General features: G+C 51.7%; 1 protein-coding gene across 1 annotated transcript in view; it reads left to right on the top strand.

Moving 5' to 3' along the window:
* Nucleotides 1-1,306: 1,306 nt before the first annotated feature.
* The window catches only part of BRINP1 (BMP/retinoic acid inducible neural specific 1), a 67,625-nt gene continuing 57,989 nt past the window's right edge, over nucleotides 1,307-10,942 (top strand). The window contains exon 1 of the mRNA XM_081967242.1: nucleotides 1,307-1,849. The gene's annotated coding sequence lies outside the window, so the exon portion shown is untranslated. The remainder of the gene's footprint in view (nucleotides 1,850-10,942) is intronic.

The following is a 10,942-nucleotide window of genomic DNA, read 5'->3' as shown; positions in this document are numbered from 1 at the left end:
TCTCTGTGATATCTTTCAAGCTTGAGGCGTCCTTTGCTGAATGGAAGTTGGATGAAATAGTCTTCAGAGTTTCTTATTTGGCTCCATAATTGTCATCAACTTCTCAAGGTGTCCAAGTTGAATCCTGGTGTCCTTAGGAATGTGCATCCCCCATTTTCTTGATGTAGCATGGATGTACCTTTTGATTTCCCAATGTAGTCTACACTCTGGGGGTCCTTCTCTCATCTCTCAGCCATCTACTCACCTGGCCAGAGTCAACCAGGTGTTGGGAAGGTGCACATCTTTCCTGCTTTATCCCTCTTCAGACTTGGAAGCTGGACCATCCCAAGGAGATGAGGACTCATTTTCCAGCATCTTGGCTGCCATGACGAAGGTAAAGAGAGCTTTCTCTTCTCCAGCCCTTCCAAAAAAAGGAAGGAAGACGAGCAGTTGAATTGGGAAAGAACGCAACGATGATGGACGCTGAGGTTTGGAAGATCTCTAGGAGGTCGCGGGGGAAGTAGACCTTCCAGCGAGAAATGGAGAAGAGGAGCCTGCGAAGAACTGGATGGAGGCGCAGGATTCACGAGTGGAAGAGGAGATGGCAGCAGAAAGAAGGCGGGGGAAGAGTTAAAGGAGATGGAGCATAGTTAAGAGGGGGACCCTTCTCCAGCTCGCCACCTCCCCTGTCCTCTCGTCTCCTCAGCCGGAGGGCGCCGGTTGGAGGAAGGGAAGGGTTACTGCATGCGGATGGGAAGGCGAGAGAGAGAGAGAGAGAGCTTCAATTTTCCACCCACCGCTCTTCTCCTTCGCCCACCCCTCTCCAAAGGAAAACCCCACCGGCCTCTCTTCTTGGTCCGATTCTTGCCCCGCTCCCGCCGCCCCTCTCCCCGTTCCATGGCTGACTCCCCCTTCTGCCCCTACCCAGCTCTGCCTCCCAAGGGGGAGCAGCCCTCTCCGCCCCTCCAAAAAAATCCCCACTTCTCCAGCGAAGCCTCTCCACGTTCCACGTCTCCGCCTCTCGCGCCCCTCTCCCCACCTCTCCCATTCATTCCCGAAGCCCCTCCTCCTCCTCCGGACGCCCCTCCCCTCCCTCCGGCAAGCTCTTTCCCCAACCGCTTTGGCTCCTTTCGATCGCCTGGATTCCCTCCTCCTCTTCCTCCTCCTCCTCCTCTCCCGCCGCATCTCTCTCTCTCTCTCTCTCTCCCCTCCTCAATCTCCCCCGCCTCTTCAGCCCGCCCGCCCGCCCGCCCCCGTCTTCTCTAGCTTGGCTCGTGTGTGCGCCTTCCTTTCGCCCCCGGTGGCTGCGAGCTGATCCATCCGAGGAAGGCAGGGAGGAAGAGGAGGAAGGAGGAAGGAAGAGAAGACCGCCGGAGAGAGGACCGGTTTTTAAAAAATAAGGCGAGCTCAGCAAGCATCTCTATTCTCACTGCTTCTTTCCCCCCCCAAATATCCAGCGAAGCCCAAAGGCGAGAAAGCAGAAGAGCGCAAAGGATTCTATCGGATTTCTTGGAAGAGATCTCCTTCTCCATCCACGGTTTTCTGCGGGAGGGGAGAGGGGAGAGGTGTGTGTGTGTGTCTGTGGGGCGGTGGTGGGGGGAGATCTTCTCTTCTCCTTTTGAATGCCTGCCCCCCGGAGCAACGAGGCGCGGGTGTTTCCCCACCGAGCATGAAAAGGGTTGCCGGCAGCATCCTCGCCTGCCCATCACGCCTGAAGCCATCGCCCGGCGCCCGCTATGCGCTCTGGATCGGAGGCAGCTCAGCTTCGCCCAAGTTCTTGCACCCCGAGCGAATGAGAAGCCCCGGCGAAGGTTCCCGCATCCCCGCCGAAGAGGAGCGTTAACAACCCCCCCCGTCCCTCCCTCCACCGGTAAGAGACTTTATACAAAATAATGTTGGAGAGCCGCGGCGATTGGGGATGCGACGCTTCGCCTGGACGCTGCTTGCTTGGACCGCAGGGCTGGTCTAGGGGTCCGTCTGCCCCCACCCCCACCCCGTTTTTCTCCCTCCCCCCCAGGTTTCCTCTGCGCCTCCCCTCCCGCCCGGCTTCAGCCTCTCTCCGGGGTCTCCAGCGGTCTTTTCTTCCCTCCCCACCCCAGATTTTCCAAATTGATTTCCCCCCCCAGCTCCAAGTCCTATTCTCTACTGGCCTGTGGTTCTTCAATAGGGGTGAAGTCGTGCGGGTGAGTGTGCAAAATCCGAGGGGGGGGCAGTTGTGGATCTGTGCATGCCTCTCGTGCGGCGGGGGGGGGGGGAGGAGAGACGTGCCTTCTTCTTCCTTCTCTCTCTCTGTGTGTCTCTCATTCTCTCCGTCTGGCCAGGTTTTCTCCCAACTCCCATGCAGGCTTCTTTGCCGCACTCTGCTCTTCCTAGCCAGCCAAGGGTTAAGCGGCTTTCTCGGCGGGTTGTGTGTGCGTGCACACTCGCCGAGTGTGGAATCGGCGCGGGGGTCTCTGCCTGCGCCCATGCGTGCTTGCCCTCTCTTCGGAAAGGGGGGGGTGTTTGAGGACTGAGCTGATTCGTACGGACGAGGGAACAAGGGGAAGCAGAGGTTACGGGGGACGGGGGGGATAGACACCCAGATTATTCCTTCCCCACCCTGCAGGACGGGGAAGAGGGACAGCGTCCGGAGGGCACCAGGTTGGGATTGTGCGAGTCAATGAACACCACCACCCCCCATCCCCAGTGCCGATTTAATTAGGTTAAGGTCTCCATTGCCGTTGGCTTGATTCACCCTTTTCGAGTGAGTGTGAATATATGCCGGTGGGGTGTGGGTGGTGTATATGTGTGTGAGAGAGGGAGGGGGAGAGAGGGGGAGGGAGAGAAAAAGAGAGGGAGGGAGAGAGAGAAGAAGAGAGGGAGGGAGAGAGAGAAGAAGAGAGGGAGGGGAGAGAGAGAAAAAGAGAGTGAGAGTGAGGGAGGACATCCTTGTGTGCTGCATACAACTCACCCCCCAGGGACACATTCATCTTGGATGGGCCCTCAAGCCAAGAAGGTGCCACTTCCATCACCTCCTTCTCCTTCCAAAAGTCCTGAATGAGGATGGTTGGTGAGAAGTCCTTGAAAATCCCTTGAATGCATCCCCCTGCTCGGTTTTCAGGGCTGTTTGGTCAAATCTCCAGATTTTCACATTGGAGTGAGCAGGCAGTAGGGTTACCTCTGTCCTCCAACAGGACTGGGGAGAATCCTTAAAAGCCTGTCCTAGAATGGAGCTTGCTCTTAGCTAGATGGCTGCAGAGGGCCAATCCTCGCATGGGAAGCAAGATGCCAGGAGAGCCTCTAGGAAGGGAACTACCTCAGGAGATGGAAGGACAACTCAACTTTATCTTGTTGGTCCTGTTGGTGGTGGTGGTGGTGGTGGTGGTGGTGGGGAAGGCAAGACATGGAAGAAGGAGAGAAGAAGAACCCATGGTGGAACGTAAAATGGGGTTGAGTGTAGATTGGGGATGCTGCGAGAAGAAAGCTGTTGAGAAGAGACCAGGAGACCCCAGATTTCTCCCCATGCTTGGTAGCCAGAAGGAGAAAAGCCCACCATGGGTGAGAACGATCTGTTCCTAGAACTGCAGCTAAACCAGAGACGGGCAGGCTAGCATCAGAAGAAGACCTGTGTGGACAAGAGGAAGGAGTATTGAATGGGTGGGAATTCTCAAATTCTCCTCCCTTGTTTTCCTCCGGTTCGGTACACAACTCTCTGGTGCTTGGCACAGGGATTGTGATCACTTTGCAAATCGTGGCATCGGTTTGTCGGCAGCAGCCACTGTGCTGCACTACTCTGCCCCTTGCACACGCCTGCAGTCACACACAATCACACACACACACAAGTATTCACAGAGCAGCCCTTCCTATCTCCTGCTGCATACAAAGTGTTGGTTGTCCCTTTCATAGGCTACAATTGCTCTCCCTCCCTCCCTCCCTCTCTCTAATGCACACTGACACACACAGTTGGCACAGCTCGCTTGTGTAGTCACAGGCACACAGGGTAGCCTGCCATGATTGTTGCACAGCCTCAAACACAGCCTTGTGTTTGTGTCGGTTTGGGGCTCTGCAGGCGCCTATAGGGTCGGTTGTTAGATGTAAAGGATGTTTGTCTTTCTCTATGTTTGCCTCTTCTACACAGATGGGCTAATACTAATTTTGGACCACTGTTGCTTGGGGCACAGAGACAAAATCTGCTACCCAAACTTTGCAAGCATGCTTTCCCCCCACTTTCCATTCTAACATGTCCTCCCTTCCCGTATCGGTGGATCCATTTCTCCTCTCCACGGAGCTGCTGGGAAAAACACCTCTTAATTCTTCATCCTCGTGCTCCGGAACTTCAACGGTACATGAATTGTGCCTTTTTTGTGTGGCTGTGCGCCAATGTTCCCCTCCTCCTCCTCCTCCTTCTAGCCCAGGGAGTCTTCCCACACTGGGAGGTTGCACACCCCAATATCCATTTAGACTCAGCGTTCCAAAACGCACAAACAGGGACTTGGGGGAAAGATGAGCCAGTTGGGTTAGAAGAAACTGCAGGAGCAGGAAGGGAGACAGAGAGAGAGAGGAGAAGGAGAGGGATAGAGAAGAGTGATAGAAAAGAGGGGGGAGAGAAAGAAGGAGAGAGAGGGAAAGAGAAGAGAGATAGAAGAGGGAGAAAGAAGAAGAGGGAGAGAGATACAAGAGGGGGGGAGAGAGAACAGAACGAGAAAGAAGGAGAGGGAGAGAGAAGGAGAAAGAGAGATCAGTCCATTCAAAGCTGAGAGTCAGAAGACCAATGGCCACCTTGAAGAACCTTCTGTTTTCTCTCCTGATGATGTCCCCTTTCCTTCCCTTTCTTCCAATGGTGAGCTCACCATGTCATTTCATCCAAGCTGCCTCAGACTTCAGGGCTGGTTTATGTCCTCCTTATGGGTAGAAGCCCAGCCATTCCGATCTGACTTGGTCATTCGGTGGGTTTTGTCTTCTTGGAAGCAGATAAAGTCTTGGGTATCGATTGACCTTACGGGAGGGTAGATCTTTTCACGTATTCTGGTGGTGGGTGCTTTTTTCTCTCTCAATACCACTCAGCGGAAAACACTGCACATACGTTATCTCCCTGCTTCCCACCACCACCTCTCCTCTCCTCTTTTAACCATACTCCGCATTTTTCGAAGAACTCGCTTGCAGGGAGGTGAAAAACAACCCAATTCAGGCGATCAGGTGAAGCTGTTGAAGCAGGAAAAGTCCATTCTTGTTGGAATGCACAAGACGGGAGGGGGGGGTAATGACATGTGCTTGGAGAAACAGCTCAGAGATTGCAAGGGGAGGGCAGAGGGAGGAGGAAGAGGAGGAGGAGGAGGAGGACCATGGGATCCTTGGTGCTCTCTGAACTTGGTGGTTTTCTTGCAGACATTTCATGACCCAGCTAGGGAGCATCATCAACACTGGAAGGATATAGGGTTTATGGGAGGAGGAGGAGGATTTTGGAGTCCTCAGTGCTTTCTGAGCTTGATTGTTTTCTTGCAGACATTTCATGACCCAGCTAAGGAACATCATCAAGACTGGAAGGATGTAGGGTTTATGGGAGGAGGAGGATCTGTGCTAGACGGGAGTGGGGTTTGCAGGGAGGAGGAGGAGGAGGAGGAGGAGGAGGAGGAGGAGGAGGAGGAGGAGGAGGAGGAGGAGGAGGAGGAGGAGGAGGAGGAGGAGGAGGAGGAGGAAAAAATATTGCCCAGGATCTCTTGAGCATGACAGGGAAGTGCACTGCATGCCAGAGGACTTTGCTTTGCGCTCTCTCTCTCTCTCTCTCTCCCTTCTTCCTTCTCTCCTTCCCTCTCTCTCTCTCCGCACACGCAGCGGGTCGAGCCACCCGCCTGCCTGCCTGCCTGCTCATTTCACATTCCCGAGATGTGATGATTTTTAGTTGGTTCTGAAACCAGAGCAAGAGTGGATTTTTTTTCTTCTTTTTCCTTTTTGGATCGAGCTGGAGAGAAATCAACATGACTTCAGCATAATTGAGGAAAGGGAGAGAGAGAGAAAAAAAAGCAGCATGGGGATATGGCGAGAAGGCTGAGATGTGAACGAGGTCCAGGCTGGGCATCGGGATCAGATTCTCGCTTTATATCTGTCTCTGTAGATGTGTAGAAAGAGCAACGTGCCTCGTTTTCTATCTTAAGGGCAGCCTGTGGGAGAAAGAGGGGCCAATAGGGGAGATGGGCCAATACGTTTCCTACAAGCCTGCATGGGTTTGCTTGCACCAGTTTGCACCCTCGGTGAGCCAACGATGGTGTAAGTACACTTCCTAGCACCCCCATGGGTGTGTGTTGGCATTGCGCATGGCAAATTCCTCAGGAGCATCCCATCCAATCCCTACCTGGAAGGGGGAACAAAATAGACTCTTGTTGGGGATTTGGGGTGGAGGAGAAGGCGTGACGACCCCCCCATACATAGCAGAGAGACTTTAACCTCATCTTGCTTTCTCGAGGCCTGCTCGAGAAATTGGTTTCGAAGGCAGGGCGCCAAAATGTTGCATTGCAAAGGCAGGTCTATGGAAAAATAAATGCTCCTAAACCCCATCTCCAAAGAAGACAGGTGGAGTTCCTTGCTTTTTTGACATAGCCTTATGGCCACCTCTCCAATCTTGCTTCTAAGACCCCAGTTTCCAAGCACTCTGCATGCCATACTACAGAATTGTTGGCGATGGACAAATGCGTTCTTTTTGGGGGGGGTTGGGCTAACAATGCGTTGCAGGTGTTTGGGATTCTCCCTGGGAGCCGGAAAGGAAGCTGGCTTGATTTTGAAGGGAGCCCTTTCCATCTGTGGGAATGAGTGCACCATGCTCAATATGTCTCCCTGTTGTTTGCCTCTCACTTGTTCCTCAAAGTCTGTGCTGCTCACAGCATGGAGAGTGTAGAATCGCTGGGATTTGGGCAAGGCGAGGGGGGTAGGAGGGAGGAAGGAAGGGGAGGGAGGAAGGAAGGGGAGGGAGGGAGGAAGGAGAGGGAGGAGGGAAGGGAGGGAGGGAGGAAGAAGGAAGGGATGGAGGGAAGGAAGGAGAGGGTGTGAGGAGGGACAGAAGGAAGGGAGGGAGGAAAGGAAGGAAGGGATGGAGGGAAGGAAGGGATGGAGGGAAGGAATGAAAGGGAGTGAGGAAGGACAGAAGGAAGGAAGGAAGGAGGGAGGGGGGGAGGGAGGAAAGGAAGGAAGGGATGGAGGGAAGGAAGGGGAGGGAGGGAGGAAGGAAGGGGAGGGAGGAAAGGAAGGAAGGAGACGGAGGGAGGGAAGGGAGGGAGGAAGGAATAGGAGGAAGGAAGGAAGCAAAGAAGAAAGGATAGGAAGAAGACAGGAAGGAAAGGAAGGAGAAGGAAGGAGAGGGAGGGAAGGAAAGGAAAGGAAGAACGTTCTTAAAAGATTCAACAAAGGGAGAATTAGCCTGGATCAGGAGGTCTTTTGGAAAAACGGGAATGCCAGAAACTGTGATGGGGCAGTAGAGGTGAACCTCACAGGGGTAAGTCTTTAAGCTACCCCTGTCGTCCCCTTTTCGGATAAGCCACCATACATAGAGGCACCCCTTGTTTCTTGATCTTAGGCCCGTTGGGCCAAACAGCCCTGCTTCTCTTGGCTCTCCGCAAGAGCCGAGCTTAAGAAGACAACATCCCCCAGAAGGGGGAGCCCTAACTCTACTCCTGGGGGTCCCGGGTGCGCGATTTGCCACGGCCGGCCTGTGACGCCAAAGTGATTCAAATTCTCGATGGGTTTCGGCTTGACGAGGCTTTAGAAAGGAATACAGAGCAGGCTTAGTTGGCTACCAGCGAGAACGATGCGCAGTTCAACTGTTCTGTTTTCCACCACCCGGGTGAGGCGTGCCATCTGTGCCAACCTGGCAGTGCGTTTGTTTATTGATTTACGGCCGCGATGGTGGGTTTGTTGCCTGAATCAGAGCAGTTGTACCCCTTGGAGGAATCGGAACAGAGCTGGAAGGGACCTTGGAGGTCTTCTAGTCCAGCCCCTTGCTCGAGCAGGAGATTGTGTACCATTTCAGACAAACGGTTGTCCAGCTTCTTCTTGAAGGCCTCCATTTCTCCTCAATTGCAGGTGGCTTCTCTCCTTGATTAGTCTCCATCCTTTGTTTGCTTGTCTTGCCTTCTGGTGTTTTGGAGAATAGCTTGAAGGGTACCTTGGCGGTCATCTAGTCCAACCCCCTTTCAGACAAATGGCTTTCCAGTCTCTTCTTAAAAACCTCCAGGGGTGGAAGCATCCATAATGTCTGAAGGCAAACTGCTCCACTGGTTAATTGTTCTCATGGTCAGGAAATTTCTCTAACTGGTTTACAACAGCCTATCGCCCCCAACAATCTGGCTCCTCATTTTACTGACCTCGGATGGATGGAAGGGTGGTTCAACCTTGAGTGACAATTGAACTTCTGGCAGTCGGCAGAATTAGCTTGCAATACGGCACTCTAACCACTGTACCGCCGCGGCTCTTATCTTGCCTTCTGGTGCTTTGGAAAATAAGTTGACCCCTGCTTCCTTGGGGCAGCCCCTCAAATATTGGAACACTGCTGTCATGTTACCCCTAATTCTTCTTTTTATTAAACTAGACATACCCAATTCCTGCAACCGTTCTTCATATGCGTTTTGTCTCCAGGCCTTGAATTATCCTAGTTGCTCTTCTCTGCACTTTTCCCAAAGTTTTTTTTTTTTTTTGTAGTGTGGTGACCAAAACTGGATGCAGGATTCCAGGCGTGGCCTTACTAAGGCTTTACTAATACTCCATAAGATTTTGATTCTATGCCTCTGAGAAAGCAAAAGTTGAAGACCATGGACTCGTTGTGGCCCGTCAGCTGGCAGCAGATTCGGACAGTGAGGAGGTTGGGGAGGAAGATGGGCCAGTCCTGGAGTCTGGGGAAGGCTCTGATGAGGGCTCTGTGTCGGAGGCAGAGAGGGGGCCAGGGCCGTCTGACAGTTATCAGCTGCCTTCAGAGTCAGACTTCAGTGAGGCAGAAGAACAGCTGGAGCCTGTTCCCAGTGTGCGCATGCACAGAGCTGCCAGACCAAGGGAACAGTTAAAGAACAGGGGTTGACTTGGGAGTAAGGTCACACATGGACAGTGACTGGCCCTTCCCATAGGGAATAAAAGAGGAGCGAAAGGGGAGTGGAGTTTGCAGGAGACAATGTTCATTCTTGCCAAGTCTTGTGCCATCTGAAAGATGTCGGCCTGGCCACTCTCCAAGCCTGATAAAGGTTGGTAATTGTGAACTATCTTGAAAGACTGTGGGAGTGGAAAGACTTTGCTGGAGAGGGATTCCCTGTCAATCAAATAAAAGGGGTTTATCAGGACGAGGACTCGGCTTCGAGCTGCTGGGGAAGCTTAGGTCAGAACAGGATTTAGGTGGACTTGGACTTTGCTTATCCTGGCCTCCTCCTTTCTCCCTGGACACTTCAAAGCACCTCGTGGAATCTGCTGTGAAGAAAACACTGGAGAACTAGACTTCTCTAGCACCAGGAAGATCTGTTTGGCCACCATGTCTCATTGCTATGCACAGATCCTTCCTCTGTGACTTTTGAGGCCAACTAACCCCTTGGTGAGAAGTAAGGAGTAGGAATGAGTTGACATCCAATGTTAACTCATGGCTTGCTGCAGGGAGCTTAATAAAGCACAAGGGATTCAGTTCAGACAACCAGGTCAACTCAACCCAACCAAACCCATGGGATTATTAAACTCAACCTGTGAAACAAGGTCTGGCCGTCTAAGTTCCAATCGTTAACTTGTTTTGTCTGAAGGTCATCTGAAAGAGATCTTTCCCCTACTTTTGGGAGGATTCAGGTAGCAAAAATGTGAAGTTAATGAAGCTGTTTTAGCCTCCATCATGGGAGTCATTGGGCTGAGATGGGCAGCTATAGAAACTGAATGAGTGAATGAAATGGATGGATGGATGGATGGATGGATGGATGAATATAAAGAGCTCATTGGATATGTCGGGTTTTTTGGGGGTGCTGAGAAAACCCTGCACTTTTCAGTTCGGTGATTCTGGATAGGATTTCCATCTACAAGTTCCATCATTCTTAACTTGGATGGATTTGAGGGGCCCTTAGAGCTCTCAGAGCTGGATTGTTTTCATATAGATGTTTCATTACCCAAGCTAGGTAATCTCATACAGTGCTAGTGTAGTCTATTTGAACCCTGAGTTACAAATAGTCTCCTTTATTTGCATGGATTTAAGTTTTGGGAATTGGACCCTCTCTTTGCCAGGGGGTGTTTTTTTGGAACCGTGACATCTATTCTATTCTGTGCTGTGCTGTGCCCAGGAATAGGAATAGCACATTATTCCTATTCCTCTTCTCTTCCCTTCCATTATAGAATTCTGTTCTATTCTATTCTATTCTAGTCTAGCCAAGTCTAGTCTAGTCTATTCCACTTTCTATATTCTCTTCTCTTCTCTTCTCTTCTCTTCTCTTCTCTTCTCTTCTCTTCTCTTCTCTTCTCTTCTCTTCTCCTCTCCTCTCCTCTCCTCTCCCATTCTATTCTTTATTCCATTCTATTGATAGCCCTGAAGACGCCAGGAGAAAATGTTGGGGGTGTTTTTGGAATCCTGACATCTATTCTATTCTATGCTGTGCTGTGCTGTCCTATCCTATTCCTATTCCTTTCTCTTCTTTTCTCTTCCTCTTCTCTCCTATTCCTTACTCTTCTTTTCTCTTCCTCTCCTCATCTTTTCTCTCCTCTCCTCTCCTCTCCTCTCCTCTCCTCTCCTCTCCTCTCCTCCTATTCCTATTCTATTCTTCTCATCTGCTTCTGCTGCTGAGCTTCCTTTAGAACTGTTGGAAAAATGTCCCTGGACACGTTTATCAGTTTTCCCCTCCCCCCCCCTTGGGTACAGTTAATGTAAAGTCCAGCATCTGGTCTTTTTAACTTAAGAGAACTTCTGTTAAAGTGCCTTCCGGTCGAGAGAAACTGAGCCTTCAGCAATCCGCAGTTCTGTCGGAAAGATATTTTTGGCAGATGTTCC

Source organism: Natrix helvetica (assembly GCF_964273705.1).
Source record: "Natrix helvetica genome assembly, chromosome: 15".
NCBI lineage: Eukaryota > Metazoa > Chordata > Lepidosauria > Squamata > Natricidae > Natrix > Natrix helvetica.
This window is presented reverse-complemented; position numbering and strand designations above follow the sequence as displayed.